We start from the raw sequence: 25,425 nt of genomic DNA, 5'->3' as shown, positions 1-25,425 counted from the left end.
TGAGGCATATGTGTTGTGTTGTACACCAGGGGTACATGTATGTGTTTTTTTTACACCAGTTGTAGGTGTACATGTTATGTTGTACACCAGGTGTAAGTGTATGTGTTTTATTGTATGACGAGTGTAGGTGCATGTATTGTTTGGTGTTGTATGAAGTGTGTGGGTGTATGTGTTGTGGTGTACAGTATGTGTAGTGTACATAATTGAATAGAAGCGAAGACACTAGGTGCTTGCTTGGTGTGGCAACTGAACCAATTTGTCTATGGAAATAACAAAGGAAGAAGTGAGGACTAATTAAAGGACAAGTATCAGTATTTTATTTTAGTTTTTTTTATGCATATGACTCTGATTTATGATGGTTGCGTTTTGAGCTAATTAGATGTGATATGCTTATATATGATGATTTGATCGATGAGCTAGTTTGACTTATTGTGACAGAAAGTAAGCAGAATTGCAAGTGTACCTTATTAACAAGCTACCAATGAGGTATTATTTTAATTTATTTCACTAGTACAAAATGGATAATTAATTACTATAAAAATGACAAAAATTTGCATATAAACGACCATTTTTCAGTTGGTGACCAATGGTAGCTAATTTACAGTATCTTATAACGCGACCAACTTGTAGTCATTTTTAGCTTAGTCATTAATTTGTTGTTTCAATTTTATAGTTTAGTAGTATATTTAGTCATAAATTTGGTTATTAATTTATTCATTGATTTGGTCATTAATTGCCACATTTAATGACCAAATATACAACAAAATATATTACTACATTATTACAAGAGAAAATCTATTAATGACCAAAGAAATATGACGAAAATGTTAGTCGTGTTATACGATACTATAAATTAACTACTGATAGTCATATATATGCAAATTTTAGTCATCATTTAAGTCAATTAATGGCCAAAGAAATATGACTAAATTTTAGTCATGTTATAAGATAACAATGAAAACTTTGAAACGGGAACTGATATTGCTACCCGTTTCGTAGAGATAGAAAAACGTGACCCGATTTTGAAAAGGGGCGATGCAGAACACACATATTTTTTTTAGAGCATAGTTTTTACACTTTAAATTCTTTTATGTACATTATGTTTTAGAATGTTAGTGATTTGCATGTTGATTTAAAAAAATGGTGATTCTGCATCAGGCCATTTTTTTAAAAGACCTATTTTTTTCACTTTAAATTTTATAATATATGAAATGCAAATATATATTTTCTAAATTTAACAATTTTTGACACTTTAAATATTTTAATGTATTAAGTGTGGATATTTTTTTTAAATGTTACATGTTTTTACACTTTAAAATTTTTTATGTCAATTTTTTTTTGCATAAAAAAGAAAATATAAAAATATATATAAAAAAACAAAAAAAATATACAAAAATGTAAAAAAAAATAAATTATCTCGTAAACCATAAAAAAATTGGAAAAATAAAAACAAAAAAATTTAAAAAATATAAAAATTAAGTAACAAAAAATAGAAAATTTCAGAAAAACATTAACAAAAAACTAAAATAAAAATTAAAAATTAAAAACAAACTGGATTAAAAAAAATCAATAAAAAAACATAAACAAAAAAACCTAAAAAACCCAAAATATACTAAAATTAAAAAAACCAGAAAACAAAATATATATATATATATATATATATATATATATATATATATATATATATATATATATTAAAAAATATATATTTTTTGAATTTTGTTAAAAAAAAACATTTAAAAATTTAAACCTACATTTTTAATAAATAAAAAACATTTAAAATTAAAAATAAAACATATATTTATTCGATTTAAAGATAAAAAAAACATTTAAAATTAAAGAAAACAAAGTATACTTTTGATTTAAAAAAAGAACATTTAAAATATTTAAAAAAAATTACATTTAAAATATTTAAAGATATATATATTTTAAAAAATATATATAAAATTTAAAAAAACATTTAACATTTAATTTTTATTTTTATTTTTAAATACATTTAACATGTTTGGGAAAAAAGTTATTTTTTATTTAAAAAAAACCAAAAAATTTAAATGTTAAATGTATTTAAAAAAAAAGTTGTTTAATGTATTTTTTAATTTTACTTATATTTTTAAAATATATATATATATATTTTTAAATATTTTGAATGTTTTTTTTTTTTAAATCGAAATTATATTTAGCTTTTTTAATTTTTAATTTTTTTTTTTAAATCGAAATTTGAAATGAATGTCAAATAGAAATTTTTAATTTTTAATTTTTTAGTATAAAATTTTAAATGTTTTTCATATATATATATATATATATATATATATATATATATATATATATATATATATATATACTTATTTTTTTTAATTAAATCCTTTTTTATTTTTTTTTAAATTTGAAAATATAGATATTTTTTAAAAATCAAAATAGTTTTTTGTTCTGTTTTTTTTGTTTTTTTAAATTTCAGTATATTTTTGTTTTTTTAGGTTTTTTTTTTAATGTTTTTAATCTTTTTTTTTCCCGTAGAAAAAAGTCGTAATTTTATTCATATTGATAAAATTACATTTTGTAGATGCTTGAAGCATATGCAAATGGCTGTTCGTATAACGACAGGCAGCAAACAGAAATAAAGACAAAAAATAGCAGATGGCTGTTCCTGTAATGACAGGAAAACAACAGAAATAACAAAGAAAGTTGTGCCAGTAGGCCTATATTTTCCTGCCTTTTTTCTTCTCTACTTTGCGCCAGACTCCAGTGTTGGGAGTGGGGACAATAATAGCAAGTTGGTTTTCCTCTGTGTATATTGGTTGTTCCTTATCTGAGTTCGATCCTTTGGAGCTATGTGCTCATTTGGCGCCGCTTATTTCCAGCTGTAATTCTTGTTGCTATACCAAGCTATTTGGCTCCAAATTGGGCCCCTCGGTACTCTCTTCCTGTGTTTTTTCCTGTCTCCCTTGTACATCTGTGGGTTCTGTGTTCAGTGCCTCCTCCTCCAGTGGTTCGGTATGCTGCCAACCTTTGGGTTTTTTCTGTTGTTTCTTGTTCCCTTTTGGCTCCTTCCTAGCCAGTGGACATGCATATTGAAGGTGCCCTGTCTGCAAGCAGCCGCGGCATCTGAATGCCGTGTTCTCGTAGTCAAGTTGTTGCGTCCACAGTGAATCATTAAAGTTCAATGTGATGTGATCTGGGAGTCCTTGACTTAGATCCACCTCTACACATATTCTGGCGTATCTGAAAATTCCCCGGATAGCTCTATCTTCGTCTATTTTAAGATGTTTTCCTAAGGAGTTCCCAATGGCTGCTAAAGGTTTTCGGTGCCAAAATGTAATGGGAGATTATGCAGCCTTACCCAAACTAGCATCGTTGAAACTACCATGGTATTGGCATCAAAGTCCGGGAACCAGGGGGTGATAAAGAGACCAGCACTGCCCCAAAACCAAGGCCCCTGATTAATGATATTGTCTCATTCCAGTTCTGTGCTAAATCTGACTATGAAAAATCCCTTAGGGCATAGGTATATTTCACATTTAGATGACCATGTTGTAAAAACCCATTGATGCAGTGCATCCACTTTGGGCCAATAACCATTAAATCTGCATATAACAGCATTGTGGATTAAATTTGAGTATAGATCTGTTACCTCCGGTAGCGATACGGTAAGCATAGGTGCTTCTGGCTTCTGTTCCACAATGTAGGGGCCTGGAAGTTCTGATGTGGGTGCTGGTCTGTGTTGCAATGGTTCCTTTCCTTTGACTGCATCGCGGAAGGAGCCTGTAGTTTTTGAGCTAGTTCCTTTACACCTGCCTCGCAGTCTCAGATTGAGGATGATAGTTGAATCTTTAACAACTCCATAGTGCTGGAGTGTGTGTTGGTCCTGCATGCAAAGTCCTGAAAATAACAGATTTTGGTATGTTACCGGAGTTCCCAGTTTGATCTGGATCTCCTTTTTTAACTCCAGAACACGCATCCCTTCCCTAATCAGTACACAGCAATGTCTGCCTTCTATCGATCTGATAAAGATTTGCTTCAGATCTGACGGATCTACCTTATCCCGGCCCCGATTTACTAGATTGATCGCCAGATCTGGCGGATCGATGGTAGATCTGGGGATCGATCTGATTAAGATTTGCTTCAGGTCTGACGGATCAACCTTATCCATGCCCCGATTTGCTGTTTTGATTTCCAAATCTGGCGGATCAATGGCATATCTAGGGTTTATTTGTCTTTCCTCTGTATAGAAAGGCTTTCCACCTCCTGTCATCGGTTTTTCAGATTCAATCGTATTAGATCCAGAGTGTGCCTCAGCGGGTCCGCGCCATATAACAAAAATATCATAGGATCTGCTTGATTCAAGACCAGTGGCTCGCAGTTGTTCCTTCCGTTGACCATTCACCCTAAAGATCTCGGGTATCAGTTCTGGGCCGCCCCTCGTTATTCCAATGGGAAATGGGGGCGCAGCATTTTGTTTGGCTCCTGCTCGCTCGGCCATATCCGGCCAGTCCGCTTCTTCCTTGCCTTTAAACGCATTTAAAAGCACCAAATCAAGGTAGTATTGTGTTTTCGTTTGCAGATCTGGTCGATGGCGGGCTGCATCGTCCATGCCGTGACCTGTTACAATAAGAGCAATCGGTTTACAGTGAGAATACCCCTTAAACAGATAATGAGAGCTCATCCATGACCTGTGAGATGACCGATCAGCCTCCGGGGACTGATTTGTCGCAGAGGGTTTGTAGTCTGATCCGCTGCAAAGCCAGATCCATGACAGCGTATTCGATTCAGTTGATCCAGCGCGCCATTTCCTCCAGGGATTCTCTGCTATAACCGCCCCTTCGCAGATCTTCAGTGTGACGGCGGTGCCAAGGAATGTAGAAACCCTAGCCATTCTTATCTCAGCAAAATCTCCCTCTTAATGTTTTTAATCTTAATTGTAGTAGTTTTTTAATTTTTTTGGTTTTTTTTTGTTATTTTTTTTTTTTTTTTTTTAACCTAGTTTGTTTTAATATTTTTTTTTTAGTATATGCTTTTTAAAAATGTTCTATTTTTACTTGCTTAATATTTTAGTTTTTTTTTTTAAATTTAGCTTTTCTTTGTTTTTCCAATTTTTTTATGCTTTACGAGATAAAACAAAAAAAATCTAATTTTTTCTAAAAATATGTTTTTCTTATTATTTATTTCTTTGTATTTTTTATTTTTTTTTTTAGTTTTTTAATTCATATCTTTTATAGGTTAATTTTTTTTTTTTTTTTAACGTTTTTATGATTGATTTTTTTTTTTTTTATGTTTGAGTTTTTTTCTTTTTGTCTTTTTTGTATATTTGATTTTTTTTATTTTTTTTTTTATTTTATGTTTTGTTTTTAATATATATTTTCGTTTATGTTTTGTTTTTTTTTTTTTAACTTATTTTTTGTTTTTTTTTTCATTTTTTTAATTTTGTTTTAATTTTTAATTTTATGTTTTCATTATTCTTTTGAAATTTTAATGTTTTTTGGAGTCATGATAAAAACGTTTACACCATTATTTCAAAATGTTGAAAATTTACCCAAAAAAAAAGTGTTATTCGAGCATAACACTTTTCGTTTTGAGGGTGTTTTTTGTACAAATTTTGCACAAAAAATTGGATTTCATTGCCATTTTTAAAACATGTTGAAAATTTACCCTACAAAAAAAAAAGTGTTATTGCAACATCAACACTTTTCGTTTTGAGGGTGTTTTTTGCACAATTTTTACACATAAAAAATCAGTTTTATTAGCATTTTTTAAAAATGTTGAAAATTGACCGTAGAAAAAAAAACCATCATTTCAATATCAACAATTTTAATTTTCAAGGTGTTTTTTGCACACAAAATTTGTTTTCACTACCATTTTTAAAACGTGTTCAAAATTTACCCTAAAAAAAACCATCGTTCGAGTATACACACTTTTCATTTTTAGTACTGATTTTAATGTTTTTTCGGGGTTTTTGGGCTAGAGTTCCCGTTTTTAGTTTATAGTTCACATTTCAAAGTCTACATTGTTAGATACTGTAAATTCGCAACTAATAGTCGTATAGATGCAAAATTTAGTCGTCATTTCTAATCACAAATTCATCATTTGCAGTAGTCATTTATCCTTTTTCTGGTAGTTTCATATTCATTATATAAACGATTGATTTAGTAGTTTATATTCATTTCATTTACTTTCATTAATAATCATTATAAATCACTAATTTAGTCGTGTATTAGTTTTATTTGTGTTCATCATTAATCAATATAATCTACAAATTTTGTAGTTTTAGAGTCATTTTATGTATTCGTTATTAATCAACATAAATTAATTAGTATGATTTGCGACTAAATTAAAAAGTTTTGGCATACAATGTGCATGTTCATATAATATGAAAACACAAAGTTACATATGTTAATTACAATACTAAATAATATCAAGTGCAACTATAAATAATTTCAACCACAAATTATATTATATAAAATGTTAAGTATTAAAATATTAGTCTCCAACTTGATATTAATTAGTTGGACTACAATTTACACATGGAATATTGTTTCATCACTTCAAAACATTATCACTATGTTGCCAAGGCATTGCAAGTGAATTCACCAACTCCGAAGACTTGACTATCAGTCTCTATGTGTGTGTCTTATGCGAGATATTGGCTCTAAGAGCATCACTAGACTGGTTTTCTTCTCTCTCCCTTTTTGCATTTGCTGCTCCAATCATTAGTACAAAATTATTAATTAGTTACTAAAACAACGACTAAAATTTGCATATAAACGACATTTCTCAGTTGGTGACGAGTAGTAGCTAATTTATAGTATCTTATAACATGACAAACGTTTATTCATTTTTAGCTTAGTCATTAATTGGTTGTCTCAATTTTATCGTCTAGTAGTATATTTAGTCATAAGTTTGATCATTAATTTAGTCATTGATTTAGTCGTTAATTTCCACAATTAATGAACAAATATATAACAAAATATATTACTATATGATCATCCGAGAAAACCAATTAATGACCAAATAAATATGAGCAAAATGTTGCTTTTGTTATAAGATACTGTAAATTAACTACTAATAGTCATATATATGAAAATTTTAGTTGTCGTTTGAAACCAATTAATGACCAAAGAAATATGAATAAATTTTTGTCGTGTTATAAGATACTGTAAATTAGCTACTAATAGTCATATATATGCAAAATTTAGTTGTCATTTGTAATCACAAATTAATCATTTGCAGTAGTCATTTATATTTTTTTGGTAGTTTCATATTCATTATATAAACGACTAATTTAGTAGTTTATATTCATTTCATTTATTTTTATTAATAATCATTATAAATGACTAATTTAATCGCATATTAATTTTATTTGTGTTCATCATTAATCAATATAAACTACTAATTTAGTTGTTTTAGACTGATTTTATGTGTACATTATTAATCAACATAAATTAATTAGTATGATTTTGCGACTAAATTAAATGTCATACAATGTGCACTGATTTATCTAATATGAAAATGAAAAGTTACATATGTTAATTAAAATACTAAACAATATCAAGTGCAACTATAAATAATTCCAACCACATAGATTATATTATATAAATGTCAAGGATTACAATATGAGTTTTCAACTTAACATTGGTAGGACTAAAATTTACACATGAAATGTAGTTTCATCACTACAAAACATTATCATTGTGTTGCCAAGTCATTGCAGGTGAATTCACCAACTCTAAAGACATGAACATAAGTCTCTATGTGGGATATTTACTTTAAGGGTATCACTAGACCGGTTCTCTTCTCTCTCTTCTTGCATTTGTCGCTCCAGTGTTAGTGCTCTCCTCTTTATTCAAATCTTGTTGCTTACCATCAATATTGAGTTCCTTTTCTAAAAACAAAAGAAGATACAATGCAGAGTGTAAGACATGAAATACGATGAACACTATAATATAAACTAAAGTAGATTATAAAGGATATATATGACATATACCTCAACATCAAGAATGTTAAAGCCATTCTTTCCCACAAAAGCAAGAAACCCGAACAAGTTTTCTTCAGTTGAGCGATAAATACCACTATGTGGCCAGATGACCTATATAAACAAGTAAAGGTCACCATAGAAAAGAACACCTTAGTAACTTAGTATTCAACCTTCAGGGAAAACTTAGGCACAATCATTCCAATTAAGTTACATGCTAAAAAGCTCAAGTTGTAAATATCTTGTGAAAACAAATAATGTGACGTGAGATGTTTAATCCTTGTCATTTTATTTGCAACAAAATTTTGTTCTCTAACGCATGAACTTGGTCAACTATATAAATAACCCGTGCTCAAATAACAACATGAAGGTAAACTTTTCTAATAGTTATGAAAATATTTCAACACAAAACAGTTAAAAGGATTTCAATCAATATCGTGTAACACTAATTTCATCTTCAAGCTTTGGTTGTTGTTTAAACAAACATGATAACAATTATTTTCAATTTCATAGTTAAAATACAAAGAAAAATCAAAATAAACATTCAAAATACAATTAAACAATAAATAGAGGATATCATGGAATGAACATTTTCAATTATAAAAAAGTTGTTTACCTGTCCATCGATGTCTTATCAGAAATTTCTAAAACATTTGCTTTCCCAAAATAACCATCAGTTGAAAGAATGATAACGTTAAAAACCATAGGAATACCTACTAGAAACATTTCCAAAGTCGATGACTCAAGTGCCTGAAGGATCTCCAACAACAAATGAATCATATCCAAAATGTGATCTGCATTGTCTCCACATCCTTTTTCCAATCACATTTCATGTAACCTGCCCACACCAGAATCAAGTAACAATCAAATGAAGTCATTTACATTTGTTTTTATCTTTTATATCTATAAAATTTGAGTCTAATTTTTTTGAGAACATATTAATTCGTTTTTAAAGCCTTCTTATCAGGAGAAGGTATCAATCAAGTAGTACATCAGAAAAATCGACCTCAATGAGGTCCTCTAACAATTTCTATAATATCAGTATTTGTTTTGCTGCGATATCTTGGATAGAAAAAAGAACTTATCTGCAAAATAAAAAACCATATATTACTTGTGTTCAAACTCTGTATATGGTGTATTCTTGGGGTAGATTTTTAAGATGTCCATCTACCTTTATCAAAGCGAATTGTAGCTAGGTTAAACTCTATATCCTTTCGTTCAACGTCAATTTCTGCAAGATGAATGTCACACATTATTCTTTCCCATTTCTCAACATGGTACATATGATAAATTGAAAGTTACATAAAAGCAAGAGAATACCCTTATCTAACCTAAACAAACAAACAAACAAACAATGCCTTTAATAAAACTTCACACCTCAGAAATTACTCTACCATGTGATTAGACTAAAGGTAATATTATTTTAATCATCTCTAGATCATATTTAATGGTATATTTGTATGTTTACCATGATGTCAATTTGGTGCTAAAAGCAATATATAAATCCAGGTTATCATCAATGAAATTCAAGTATAATTCATAGAAAAAAAAAATGCCATTGCAAGGTATGGAGAGAGAAACATACTCATAACTAGGATTCTCTATTTTAGTTTGATTTCAGTTGAGTTTGTATTTAAATATATAGTTTTCTCTAAAGAAGTGAAATAGAAGATGAGAATTGAAATAGCCCTGTGAATTTTTAATCAATTTATATTATATATCTCTGAAACAACGAGCGCATCCTTCTCTTCTATTTGATAGAGATTTATTGTGAATAAAATAATAATGAATTAACTATCAAACACAATGATGAAATATATTAACCAAGGAAAGAAAAATGGCATGATTGTAGTATTTGTGTGCTCAAAGGAAATCCAACAACGATTGTGTGCTTTCTTTATCATGAAATAATATTGAAGACAAATGTATATTCACAAATTGAACTACATTACCAATAGGAGATGGTCATGTTAGGTAAGGAAAGGATGAATTGAAGGGCTCAAGGTCTATCTCCAATACATAGTTATCATTGTCACTACAAAATACAAGGCTGTCATTATTTGCTTATCCAGGAAAAAAAAAAGTGAGTTTGTATTTGTGCACTTGTGATAGTATATTAAAAATAGAGTAATAGTGTAAATCAACATGTGTCGTCCCATCATCCAACCTACACAGAAAACATATATATTCAGTTGTTGACAATAGCGGAAATCAAATGTACAACCCACTCAACTTGATCTTCACATAACATAGGCATAATGAAATAGTACAATAGAAGCATGTTAACTCAGAAACAAGAGATGATAAAAAAGAATAATGGAACATTGTTTCCTACCACATAATTAGCATGCGTAAAATTTCCAAAGAATCTATCCAAAAAATGAGGAGAACTTATGGTAAAAGAACATATCATTAGTGTTTTGTACCCTCTTTAACACATGTGGGCTAGGGAAGTAGAGGAGCCCAAATGTAGAAGGATTCCAATTGTGTGGGATATAAAAACAACAATGTGGGAAAACACGCCTACCAATTCATGAAATCTCACTCTAAATAATAGAACATGTTGAGGATAATAATGATGAAAACAAATCATGTATGAAGATCAAGAGCCTTTAAGTTTCATTGAGATTTAGATTCTCCACATTTTCTAATTTTATGAAAACAATCAAGAATATATTGGGTCTACATCTAAAAGACTACGATTTGTCGTTTCCAAAAATTACTTGAAAACTTATATAGTCTAGAGGATTTTCAAATCCAAATATCAACATTGTACCTGTAGCTTTCATTTCTCTAGTTTGGTATACATTTATTCTTGTTGGTCTACATACAATCAATATTTAGGTGCTTTATAGTTCCATAGGAACTACCCCATCCTAAAGGTAGGCTAAAACTTGACTTTTTAAAGCAATCCCTCCCTTGAATCTTTGTAACATGATTTGTTTCATGCTTGTGAAAATAATATGCAGCTTTCATTGCAAGAAATAACTCTTATAGACATATTTCCACAATAATCATTTTATCAATTCAGAATATGTCTAAGTTCCCCCACTCATGTGATTAAATATGAACACGTGCATGAGCATGAGAAAGCCTAAACTTCAACTTATGTTGCTAGAAGGACCAAGAGAGTGGATCAAGAACTCACCTTAACAAAGGGCCAAAGAGATGAATTTGAGGACATGCTTCATCCTTTAACCTTGGAGATAAATCAAACAAAATAAGTAATGGGGTTTGCTTTGGACAATGTCGACGCAACTGGCAGGGTAGTTGAGGTAGTTACAGAGTCTTTGAGTCTAAAGTAGATTCCTATTCCAACTAAAGTTGCAAGACTCATGTTAGTTTCTGATATTATTTACAATAATAGTGCTCCTATAAAAAATGCTTCTGCATATAGGAAACAGTTTGAAGTAGCATTGCATGATATTATGGAAAGCTTTAATGAACTATATCGAAACATCACTGGTCGATTATTGCTAAAGGTTTGAGGGAGAGAGTGATGAACTATCTCTAGGTTTGGTCAGATTGGTTTCTCTTTTCAGATGCTTATGTGAACGAACTGAGAGCTACCTTTCTTCAAAATTGAAATTTAGGTGTCCCTCCTTTTCATTCAATATGTGGAGATTCCCCACCATTGAAAGACCTTAATAGTTCTCAAGCCAATCTTACAGACATAACATACCGATCTGGGCCAAATCAAGATGTTACTCTAGCGATTGTAGAGGGAGAAGCAACTCAAGAATTGTTTAGTATTCCTCTTGTGGAGCTTGAAAGACGGTGTAGGAAAAATGGTTTGTATATTCATGGTGGTAGGGAGGTAATGGTTTCCAGATTTCTTAGCTTAGAAGAAGCAGAGAAGCATAAGAACCAAGATCAAGATGAGGAGATCAGGTATGGGTATAACTCTGTAATAAGAGGGAAGCATGCAAGAGAAACTAATGCTAATTTAAAATTGGGAGGGGGAAGGTGGAGCACAGGTGAAGAAAGAAAATCCATACTTGATAAAGATAAGGAATATATGTCGAGATATAGGAAAAATGTTTAGGAAGAATCATGTTTATGGTAAGGGGTTGAGGAACGTGAATAAATGGATGCCTCTTGCAGTGGAACTTTACTAAAATATGTTGGTGTGGTGGGAACCTCAAAGTCATCGTTCCCACAACTAGATCTAAGACCTTTAACATGCAATTCTATGAAAACACATCCTATATTACAGGCTTCAAAGTGGACTTGTGAGGATGGTGGAACTGATATGGAGGATAATGCAGAGCTGATGGGACTTGGTTTGAATTACTCTTCTTCTAGTAGCGATGACATATTTGGGGGTTCTGGGAAAGAACACAAACAAGAAGTCACAATGGACAACATTTCCTCTACTCTTAATGACGGTGGAATGGATGAAGGTCGCAGGTGATTCTCCTTGCCTCTAGGATGCTAATTTATTTTGTTCCTTTATATATATACCATCTAGTTTGATACTATAAATGTGTAATATCAGGAAAAATCAATGTCAAATGGAGGTAACACTCATGAGTATCTTGAGTTTCTTGAAGAATGTGGCACTAAGAATGTCAGAGAAATTGAAATAAATATCTCTTCCCACATAAAGAGATTAGAAGTTGAATATGGGTTAATAGGCCCCATGACTAATAAAGACACTAGATTGGATTCTCTATACCACAGCCTTGGTTTTCCCTTTTTACTATAATTTTTATTGACGTTGTTACATGGGTGTACCCATGACCTATGAGTGCTCTATGTTTACTGCTAGTGACATTAGCATTTCCAAGGTTGTGGTGCGATATCATCCTTTGAGGAGAGGTTCAAGGCAAGGAGGAATAAATGATTCTTTACAAAACTTAGGTTTTAAGATTCTCTTTTTTGAGAAGCACCATGTTAGGACTTTCGAGTTTTTATATTTTGATCATTTATAATGGGATTGGTACCATCATAGTGTTTTCAATTCCTGGACATTTTTGAGCTACTTGAGAGTTTTCATAGGAAACTTAATGCTAGTCTATATTATATTTACCACTTATTTGATAGTTTTAGATTTGATTTATCTTGTCTATGGGAAAAGTGTATGGAATATTACATTATTGGTAATCAATTAGCAAAGCAACTCATAATTTTTACTCATAAAAAAATAAATATCATAATAAGTGTAATAACTTTGTGGATCACTCTATGAATTTTTTCACATTTATATTCTGTTGTTGTTGCAAGAGAGAGTGATGAAAGCTCTCTAGGTTTGGTTAGACTAGTTTCTCTTTTCAAAAGCTTATATGAATAAACTGAGAGCTACCTTTCTTCGAGCTGGAAATTCAAATGTACTTCCTTTTCATTCAATATGTGGATATGCCCCACCATTGAAGGACCTTGATAGCTCTAAAGCCAATATTACGAACATAACAGACGGATCTGGTACAAATCAAGATGCTTCTCTAGCGATTGGAGAGGGAGAACAACTCGAGAGTTTTTTAGTATTCCTCCTATGGAGCTTGAAAGACGGGGAAAAATGGTTTATCTATTCATGGTGGTAGGGATGTAATGGTTTCTTGATTTCTTAGCTTAGAAGAATAAGAGAAGGCATAAGAACCAGGATCAAGACGACGATGTTAGGTATGTGTATAAATTTGCAATCGAAGGGAAGCATGCAACAAAAATTGGTTCTTATTTAAAATTTGGAGGGGGGAGGTGGAGCACAGGTGAAGAAATAAAATCTATACTTGATGATGATAAGGACTATATGTCCAGATCTAGGCAAAATGTTCAAGAAGAATCATCGTTATGGTCATAAACCAAGGAATGTGAATCAGTGGATGACTCTTGTAGTGGAACATTACCAGGATCATAGAATGATATTCTCTTTAATGAGGGAGTCCAAGGGCTAAAAGTTTAAGGATGTGATCAATTTATTTTTTAAATAGACAGTCTTGTTTGACTTGTAAGGAATTGGGTGTCAAACTCGTTGTCGAGCCAATCTTATTGACATGTCAGAATTTCCAGTATGACTTGGGGCTAAGATTGACTGAGAGGATTTTGCTTAATACTATTTATTCAAGGAAAATAATTAAATTCAGAGTCCATTTGCATTATGATTCGTGAAGTGTAGTAAAAGAGTTGGTGAGCTTAATAGGGCTCATCCTTGTCGTGATCTGTTACACTCGAATGACATGAATTTCAAAAGGTCGAGATATGATATAAATCTTGGGAAATTTTGACCAAATAAATAACTCAAACTTGACACCTGAGATATGATATAAATCTTGGGAAATTTTAACCAAATAAATAACCCAAACCTTAAACCTGGTAGCATGAAATCAATTGTTTGAAGTGTGGCTATTGAAGACAATTTTATTAAATAATTTTAAAAATTAACATACAACTAATTTATAAAAAGCAGGGAATTTCATTTTCAATCAAATGTAAAACCTGATAACAATTCAAGCGATAACCCACAACGAAAATCCAGAATCGACAAGGCGAACTTGACAAATGTTCAAAACTCATTGGGAACATCCTAGTCCTATAGGCTGCTCGTATAAAGCAACCGAAAATGTTACCTGGCCTGGGAAACATGGAATGTTAATGATATAAAGGGAAAAAAAGATAAATAATTAAAATTGGTTATCAGAACCAGCACAAACAATGAATGATAAATAAAATGAAAATGGGGAAAAATGTTGCATACCCACTCTAAGAGACTGCCATCCGCTTCCATACTCTACGCTGCCCAAGACTAAGCAGGTCATTCAACTGGTGTCTACATCCTCGTATCCACTGTAGAATTCATTAGATACATTATGACAAAATAACACACCAAAATAAGACAATGAAATCCTTGCAAATATAAATGAACTAAGATTAGTTGTCCATATTTGCAGCTACTGATGCAGCTTGTCCATGTAGATGAACAGTTCTTATGGTAGAAATAAGCCCAACTTTTTTCCTTGGTGGTGCATCACGACGTACATTACTAGCATGAGCAATATGTTGATGGTTACCACCACCATGAGGATGCTCAACTAGATTCATAATCACACCATGAACCTTGGGCCAACAATTTCTTTTGACCTTGTATTTGTGGTATGCATTTCCAACCTTGAGCATTGTTTTTTCTGTTCTTCCACCTCAAGCAACTTGACCAATGATAGATCTACAACCACTTGGCACAATCTTCTTAGCTCCAGAGGGAAGCTTCACCCTGGAAAATGAGACGATCACGTCATATAAAAAAATTGAACTTCAACGTAGAACCAAGATTCAACATACAATCTGAAAATAAGGCCCCAAGTAACTTGTAAATTGTGATAAACATGTTTCCTATAAATTTTAAGGAGAATTAAAATAATTATTTTTTCTTTCTAATATTCCCATTCAGACAACATAGATATATGGATCCATGATAAAAGTTAAGTAGTCCCACTCTTTGTTCTCATGTTTCCACTACCAAATATTCTAGCTTAAAGTCATTTAAATAAATCTGTTGATGTTGACTATGTTGTTTTTTCTATGCATGGTGTTATAAGCTAGATGAAAGCATCGTATGAGATCATGTTCTCTTATTTTGAACTCCATTTTTCTAACATGCCACCTTGCATATCTATTATCCATAAAGATTATGGGCATGGCACTTCCAATAAGGCTATGTAAGCTGATTCATCTGTTACTCATGTAAATATTCTTCTAACTCGTTAAATGTATATGTGTAAATATAAGATATGGCTTATTTGACCTTTTCATATTGCTCGGTTTTTCCTATAGTGTTTACTCCCCGATATATTGGAAAAACTAATATCTACTAGCATATTTGTGGAGTCAATTATTGGCTATGCGACTGACTAGTCAGAATCTAACCCATCAAAGTCACCCAAGGATTGTTCTTGGCTCCATCCACATGAAATGGCTCCTTGGAGAGTCAAATAGACCGCAAGGACCACATGTCAAAAGAACGATTCGAATCTAGGTGGACAGGAGAACGTCTCCTATACATCCAAGCTAAAGCCTGTTAACTTGTTTGAAGCTTGTGATTATGCTTTCACGCTAAACACAACTTTGTGCTTCTTGGGCTCCAAACATCTCACGTTGTATTTGCAGGCATACACCATTCACTTATGGATATTCAATCACCACAATCTCTCTGCTTATTGTTTCACACTCAGTGGTAGTGATGACCCAAAACCTACTCCAAATGTCCCTCTATATATATGATAAATGAAAATGGCATATAGGCATTTAGCTTTTCAATCAAAAATGGCTTGGCTCCTCGAAAAGCTCCACTTGACAAAGAAACAATCCCATTTTCTTTGATGGATCCAACCAATAGAGGGATGACCCAAATTTTTTTCTCTTTAAAGGATTTTCTTTTATCTCAAATAATCCCTCATGTTCATTCTTATACACCTACAAGCCAACCTTCGTATTGGTTATGATTCTCTATGCCTCCTAGGTTAAGGTGGAGGAGTCTTACTACCATGCCCATAGGCTGATTCTATATTAAATAGTGTATGTCTGAAGCTGAAAGATATCAATGTGTATCCAAGTCCTGAGGCTTCTTCTTGCAAAATACTATGGTGATACACCCCAGGGGCAAGAGTTTTTCATCATTGCATTTATCTTTGTTCTTGACAAAGAAAATATTATGTACAATATGCCTTGGCTTATGGAGGGTTGGATATTTTTTCCAACGCCATGGAAGATAGGTTTTAATATATTCATTGAATTCTTATCCTTAGGCATTATCTGGGTGAAAATGTCTAGCGTACCTATTAGATGTCTGAATGCCAACTCGCTCAAGGCAATTAGAAATGTTTTCGTAGATTTGTTTTCATGGCCACAAGGATAGCTGATCTGTCAAATTATACCTCTACCCAAATCCTTTAAATTGATTTAAGAAAGGGTCTTGCATAAAGAGAAAGTGTGCACACTCCAGTGGTTATAGTGAGATATACTATAATCATTGGAGTTGGACATAAATGTTGGATTATGAACATGTTTGTTTCTAAGCATAACCTTGTCTAACAGATAAATCTGAAACTTTTTCTCATGAACGTACACAAATAAGTAGAGGAACACTTGATGAGAGGACAGTGTGTTCAATCACCACTAGGTAGAAAGAATATCACATAAATATGATCTTAGGCCCTCCCGACTCTGAAATGCTCACCTTCCTCTAGTACTGGAATTGTTCCTACCAATGTTAGGGGAACTGTAGCAAATAATGTTACAAATAATATGTCATATTAGCTAGGGGAGATGTTGCAGCTAAAGGAAAATAAAACAATATCTTTCTGATAAGGTTAAGGTTGAATGTAAATCTTACATCCTCATCGAGCCAGTTCTGGTCCTAAGATGTTCGGTGAAATTGTAGCAAATACTGTGGCTAATGTGTGTTCTGAGTAGGGGAAGATGTTGGAAATCAATCATTTGAATAAGTGGACAGGTGAAAGCCAATCATGATTCCTAAGGAACCCTAAACTTCATAGAAGTCTTCTTTGCAGTATAATGACAAGGGTTAAATTGAATTTAAGTTAAATAAGAAATAAAAGCGGAAAACGTTCATATTATATGACCCTTCAATCAAGGGGAGGTGAGATAAATTGATGCTTTTTGGTCAACTTTCCGATAGGGTTTTTAATTAGCTAGTATAATATGTAATGTTGTCAATCTCGAAGTATAAAGTGTCTATCGATCATTTACCTAAAGACCAAACACTGTATCCTATAAGATAAATACTTGACATAGAAATCTTGTACATTAATTTCTCTCTAATAAAATTTATTTACTTGCAACAAAAATGAAATTGAAGGAAAACACAAATTGTTTATTCACTAGAGACTTGATTGGTTTTCAAGCAGGGGTGGTGATACCGCCCACTAGAGTTCAATTCTCCCATCACTGTGACATGTTTAGATAAATTCATGAAGAGAGGATAGCCATGGCTAGCACATGCAGGTCGGTGGGGGTGGTCAAGCCTATCTTGTAGTACTGTCGACTTTTTGCAAATCCAAGTATTGTTTTGGAAGCACTAAAGACAAACACAAAGAATTTATGTTTTGAAAGAATATATTTAAGACTTTTCGTTTTTAACAAAGACCCCAACTTAAGGTTTTCACGGTTACCAATAAACTCCTAGAGGTAGGAATCAGAAACAAACCCGCTAATGCAATTCAACCTAATGATATTAAGCAATTAGATCTCCAAATACAACTTTCATGGGGGAAAGCATAGCGAAACCCTAAGAATTTCTATCCTTGAAAACCATCATCCTTAAAATATAAAAACCAATCAAACCTGGTAGTGCTATGGCCAGGATTGTGGTCGACACTAGTGGTGCCAGAAACAAACCCACCCTAAATATAATTGAAAAACAAACCTAGTAGTGTCATTATTGATATTGTGGCTGACGACGATGGCATAGTCTCCAGAAGACCTAGCAAAAGAACCCCGATCGCCGACATTCTGTTCCACATTGCAAACAATGGCTCCCTCTGGAATAGACCTCAAGGGCAACGCGTTACACACGGTCAAATTGGCCTTGTTTCCGCGGTAAACAAATTGTCCTCTATACATACCTTTGTCTGCTACGAAGAGCTATTTCGAATTCTTGTAAAGGAATGGGTTCTTGAAGGTCACCTTGCAGAGGGGAGCGCCGTGGCCGGGGTCTTCTATGTCATCAGTTACAATTCCCTTGATGTATCCATTCTGCTTGCCATAGTCGAGGCTTCTGAAACGTGCAGGTCCCTTCCTGTGATGGGTGTGGGATTTGAATGGGGAGCCTGCTCATTTTCTTTGTGCATGAATAATGTGACCCGTGTCTGAACACCAGAGCAAATCACTACACAAAGAGTTTGGATCTGTTGTGAAAAATATGAAAATTGGGCAATTCCGTTCGTATATCGAATTGTTTGGAAAGAATTCCATTCATTTTACAGGATTAGTTTATCATTTGCCTGTAAGGAAATTGGGTTGAGAGTTTATTCTATATTCACATACGTAGAGGGGTGGCCACTAAAGCCAAAATAAATGGCCGCAGGATGCAAGAATTTGAGTTGTGAAGTCAGAAAATTCGATGTGTAATGCAAATTATTTGAAATTTGAAATATATTTATATTAATTCATTAATTAATTTTTATATTTTTAATATTTAATTTTTAATTATATATTAATTATTAAATTTAATAATTGAAATTTTTAATAGGTTTATATAAGAAGAAATTTTATATCTTTTTAATATTTCATATTTAGATTTTCAATTAAAGTTTTAAATTTTGAAAATAAAATAATTTTTTGGAGGGAGGAGTGAAATATTTTTTTTGGTGAATTGTAATTTTAAACTTGTTTATATTTGTCAAAATTAATAGAAATTATTTAAATTTCAAAATTAATGGAAATAAATGAGCAAAACGTGGTTGTTATAGAAAGAAAACTACATATTTGTTAACATTTAAGATGTATGTTGTTGAATTTTTTTAGAATTGAAAAATTATTATTCGAATTTTTACCATATCGTATCGAATTCGAATCTGAATCCAAATTCAATCTTGGTAACCATGGTTTGAAGCAATGTGATTGAAGAGGTTTTGTCTATATCCAGTGGTTGTTTGACGCAAATTCCGTGATTCCTCTCCTCATGACCCCAAATATAGGGATTGCACAGAAGATGAAATATTACATGATTTAATAGCATAGAATACAAACTTTGAAAGGGTGGAAAAATCAATCATGCCATGGAAAATACAATTCAAATTCAAATTGTGCAAACAATCCATCGGTAAAGGCTGGATACACTAGTATGATGGTGCAATTCCATAATATAACAGATATGGAATTGGTAGTTTAGAACTAGTTGTCCCTAGTTCAATTTCCATTATAAGCACCAATAGAATCTGAAATCACTCGGGTGGTTGAGATGCTGGGATTTAGGGGCACCAAACACAGATATCTATCGAAAATCCAACCCCACCACAGCGATCTGGATCGTCCAGGTTCTATCGTCACAGAAACAATGCCAAGTTGTAAAACAATGCCAATTATCAAGGAAGGATCTACAATTTATAACCCCTGGGGTTTACCACCAGGGCACCCAAAACCCCAAATTTATGGCCTCTACAGTTTAATCATTTTTTCCCATGTGATCAACCAATTCTAGTCCACACCTTTATACCATGACGACAAAACCTCCTCAATGAGACCTGAAATTTCGATGAGAAAATAAAATTAGAGGAACAACTCAAACAATAAAGCAAGAAAAGTGAATTGTGAACAAGAGAAAAACAAGGAGAGTGAAAAACACCTTAGAATCCCAACAATTTGAAGTGTGGAATAGAGGATCCGGGTAGGCATGGGAAGATGGTCGAAAGATGGATAGAAAAATTATGTAAATGGGAGAGGCTTACTGATCTCGCATGCATGTTTTGCAATCAAGCCAACATGAAGCCTTCGTTTGTTTCATGTGACCCCCCATTCATTGCTTTTGAAATGCCTATTTTTACCCATAGCATCCAACCTGACAATTTATACTCCTCTCACTTGCAAAATAGTTTTATTTTAGTTGACTTCCTCAAATTAGATATTAAAATTTATTTTCAAATAAAATAAAATGGCTACATTTTTTAATATTAAAAGTTATTTTTAAATTGCCCCATGGTGTAGATCATGATAGAATGGGTTGTTAAAGAATTTCTTATGATGTTATTGGTTTAAACTTCAATTAGCTCAGTGTGCCACGTGTGAGGCAATGCTTTTACACTTGGAGGTGATTGTGGTAGTGGATAGAATCGGTCCCCTGTCACGTAAGTACAAGCTCGATATAGTTGTAGATTCTGCCATATACAAAAAATAACAATAATCATATTATTCTTATTTTTTCAATTTTATTAAATTAGTTATTTATCAAAATTAGATGTTATTAAAAGCACAAGATTTTATTTGAAGTAGTTTAGGCGATCTCAACAAGGGAAACTAATTTCCTTGTAAGCATTTTCTAAATTATGTCTCCACTTAAACACTCTCATAGAAAAAAAAATATTCTTAACCCCACCCAAAATGCCTAAAAGGAAACTCTCAAGAAAGCCACCAAATGTCACCTTGGTGGCCTTCTCTCACTCTTTAGACTACAAGAAGGATATCCTTGTCCAGGCGGTAATCCTTAAAGATTGAGCTAAGCTAGGTCATAGAGTAATGAAGGGAAGTTCCTTAACGAAGATAAGTGTGTGAATAGTCAAACAAACCATGCTTTATCTAATCAAGCCTTTGCATTCTCAAACAATTGGATATTTGACTCAGGTTCATCTCATCATATGAATCATTCCAGTAATTTGCTTCCATATCCATTTGACTTTAGTGTTTCCCAGATTGCAGTGGGAGAATCTTCACAACTTGATGTTCGTTGATCAAGCACTGTGCAGTTAGATGATGGCTGAATCAAGAATTCTTTGCTTGTGCCTAACATCTCCAAAAATTTACTTTCTATTTATCAGATCTACCATTCCAGGGATGAGAGAATAGTTGAGTTTTCTCCCAATGGTGTAGTCATTTAAGAACTACAAGATACAAAATTTTTTGTTGCATATGGACAGGTAGATCACAACTCTCACTTATACAGATTTGTAGGTTTTGAACCTTCTTTTGGTAACTCTTTTATTGCACATGCTGATTCATTAAGTAAGCTTTGGAATGAAATATTTGGACACCTTAACTACATATATTTGCAGCAAATGAATTCTCAAAATATTTTTCTTGGGCTTCCTTAGGTGTCATGCACAGATGGAGTTTGTCTAGGATGTGTTCTTGGCAAACAATATGAAGGTCCCTTTCCAAAAGGGAAAGCATTACGGGCTACTGTTCCTCTCGAGTTGGTGCATAGTGATCTTATGATATTTCCAACTCATTCCTTTTTAGGAGCTAAGTATGCACTTACCTTCATTTATGATTTCTCACGCAGATATTGGGTATATTTTCTTAAGTTTAAAATTGAATTCTTGGCTACTTTCAAAACATTTAAAGATTTTGTTGAGAAGAAATCATCTCTTTATATCAAGAATCTATGCAAAGATAATGGTGGGGATTATGTCAGTTAGGCATTCAAATATTTTTGCAGTGAACATGGCATCTTGCATCAACACTTTATTCCCTACACCCCTCAGTAGAATGGCGTTGCTAAAAGGAAGAACAGGGCATTGAAAGAAATGGCCAATTGCATGATTCAGTCCAAGAACCTTTCATCCTCCTTCTGGGCTGAAGCAGTGAACTGTGCCAATTATATTCAGAATCATATGCCTTATAAAGCAGTGTTACATATCATTCCAAAGGAAGCTTGGACTATTGTCAAACCTGATGTCCTTACTTTCAGAGTCTTTGGCAGTGCAGCATGGGCCTTGATTCCAAATGAGAAATGTAAAGCTATGGAGAAAAAGAGAAAACCACTGTTTTTTGTTTGCTACTGTGAAGACATGAAAGCATATATATTGTTTGATCCCGTTTCAAAGGATGTTTTGTTTCGTAGACCTATTCATTTTGATGATAACTTCAAACAATCATCATAACCCACTCTCTCCATATATCACCATGATGGTGTAGGTCATGATGATAGTTTTATTCTTGATGATCAAGAGGATAATGAGAATCTTCCTCCTGAAGATGAAAATCAACCAGAAGAACAACCACTTCCTGCAGTTGATAAGCCTACACAAGAACAAACTTAATCAAGAACAAGGGAGGAGAAGCCTTTCCTAGAAGAAGCAGCCTGAAAGGTATGGATATGATGTATCTAATTTTAGTTATTTTTCTTCTACTCCCAACAATATTTAGCCCAAGACAGTTGGTATTTCTCTTTTCATTCATGCCATTTCAGAGGATCCCCAACAACTTTTTGATGTTGTTGGGATACCTTAATGGGAAGCTTCCATGACAGAAGAGTATTCTTCTTTGATGACGAATCACACATGGGATCTCATTCCTCTTCCCAAGGGACGAAAACTAGTTCATTGCAAATCGGTCTATAGGACAAATTATGTTGCATATGGTATTATTGACATGTATAAGGCACAACTAGTGGCCAAGGGTTTTTCACAGGTTGAAGGTATTGATTACTTTGAATCTTTTTCCCCCGTTGCCAAAATGAATTCCATATGTGTTTTGTTGTTTCTTGCTGCCTCACAACGCTGGTTAGTTTATCAGATGGATGTGAAAAGTGCTTTCTTTCACGGAGATTTGCGGGAAGAAATCTACGTGGAGCAGCCTCTTGGTTTTGTGCAGGACTCTTCTCTTGTCTGTAGGCTTTGTCGTTCTTTGTATGGTGTCAAACAGGCTCTGTGAGCTTGGCATGAGAATATGAATAGCTTTCTATTGACTACAGACTTTTCTCGTTGTCACTTAGATCCTACAGTTTATACTAAAAGAGAAGGAACTAATCTTTGGTATTATTTCTATATGTGGATGATTTGATTATTACTCAGAGTTATTCATCCATGATACAGAGTGTACAACAATAGTTGATGAAGTGGTTTGACATGACCGATCTTGGCTTTATGCATTATTTTCTTGGTTTGTAGGTCCATCAATATTCAGATGGAATCTTCATTTATCAGCAAAAGTATGCTCTTGATTTTCTTAAGAGATTTGGCATGGCTGATTGTAAGTCAACGCCCTCTCCATTTGAGTTAGGTGTTACACTTACTACTAATTTCTCATCACTCAGTGTTTATTTGACCTTGTATCGATAGTTGGTTTGGATTTTGTTGTACTTGACACATACCTGACCCGACACCTCTTTTGCAGTTGCGCTTATCTGTCGATTCTCCCAGAATCCACATGAGAGTCACTGGAAAGCAGTTAAGTCCATTCTTTAGTATATTCAAGGCACTTCTAATTTTCTCATTCAGTACATCGCTGGTTCTTCTGATCTGGAAGGTTTTACTGACTCTGATTGCGCTGGTTCTATTCATGTTTGGAAGTCTACATTAGGCTTTGTTTACCATCTTAGCTCAGCTCCTATTGTCTGGTCCTACAAGAAACAATATGTAATTGCAATGTCTTTCACTGGGGCTGAATAACATGTTGCAATCTTGGCTAGTAAAGAAGTACTTTGAAGTTGATAGTTACTGATGGATTTTGTAATCGAACAGGAGCATCTTACCACTCAGGTGTGATAACAAAAGTTCCATCAACAACTCTAGAAATCTAGTTCAGCATTAGTGAAACAAACACATAAAGATCTGCATGCACTTTATCCAGCTGATCCAAGATAGAGTTATCCATCTAGAATATTTGCCTACTGAAGCACAAGTGGCTGACATTTTCACTAAAACTTTTGCATCTCCTAGGTTTTTTCAACTTCATTTGATGCTTTGGGCGAACGAAGTAGTCTTTGGGGGGTCCTCTTGAATCCTCCTACCTTCACTAATTTATTTTTTCTTTGTTTTCTTGTTTCTCGGTTTCTATGGGGTTCATTGTTGTTGTACATGGGTACCTCATCAGTCCTAGTTGTTGGGACCCATTTGTTTATTTCCTCCCTACGTTTTGCTTATGGGGGGTGTTGGTGTTGGTAATTTCTAAAGAAAGAAAATTAGTTTTCTTTCTTGTGTTGTGAGCTGTAAGCTCACATAGCTTTTCTATTTTCCCACTATGGAGGTTATCCATGGGGCTCATCCCATTGTATATATACATATTCATTTTCTTTTGTGTTTAATAAAGTGTAAGGTTGGCTTTGTAGTCTCATCCTAGAGAGTTTGAGACTCTTTCAAGTTCCTCATGGGAAAGAATCAGTAATTCTTATAATTAAAAAATAAAGATAAAATGCAGTTAGCTACCTACCTTTTGAGTGGGTTTGGCCTCTGTAAAATTCTCCTCTGGCACAAAGCCTCAATCCTTCTTATCTGAGCCCAAGTCCATTTCCTTGACATCTTATTTCTTTTCTTTGAGACTCTCAAAAGCCCGGGTCTAGGCGAATCTGAGGTCCTTTTTAGGTCCCTGTCATTTTAAGGGATGATTGGATCATCAGAATCCATCTGCGCTAGAGAATCTGCCTTGTGACCACATATGGTCTTAGGATATCTGAGTTCCTTGTTGTAATAAATGAATTCTTTCTCTCTTATTTGCTTATTTTCTTGGATGATTTTTGTGTCAAAAAGGCACATGTCGTATTCTTTGGTGAAGCCATTATCGCTTATGCCTTTGGGTTCATCTTCCTCCCTGGAATCCTGGACATATGGCCTCATAATACAAGTCAGGGAGGACAAGAGAGAAAAAGAAACATATAGTCGATTTAGCTTACATTGATAGAGAAATGATTCGTAATTAGTGTGAGGTGCACCAACGAGACAACTTCTCCATCCAATCCTATTTGATGATGGAAATAACCTAATGAAACATGGGCTTTAACCTTTGAATCCCTCTTTTAGGAACCTATTTGTTCCTTCGCAACCCCACTAGTATCGGGGATTCCCTCCAGGCCCCAA

The 25,425-nt window shown here is 33.3% G+C and overlaps 1 pseudogene; it reads right to left on the bottom strand.

The window, feature by feature from the left end:
* Positions 1-14,830: 14,830 nt before the first annotated feature.
* On the bottom strand, positions 14,831-23,913 carry LOC149235602 (large ribosomal subunit protein uL2x pseudogene; annotated as a pseudogene).
* Positions 23,914-25,425: the final 1,512 nt, after the last annotated feature.

Source organism: Pinus tabuliformis, chromosome 8, assembly GCF_031772625.1.
Source record: "Pinus tabuliformis cultivar Carrire ecotype Pingquan chromosome 8, CPIR1, whole genome shotgun sequence".
Classification (NCBI taxonomy): Eukaryota; Viridiplantae; Streptophyta; class Pinopsida; order Pinales; family Pinaceae; genus Pinus; species Pinus tabuliformis.
Note: the sequence above shows the minus strand (reverse complement) of the source record. Positions and strands in the feature narration are given on the sequence as shown.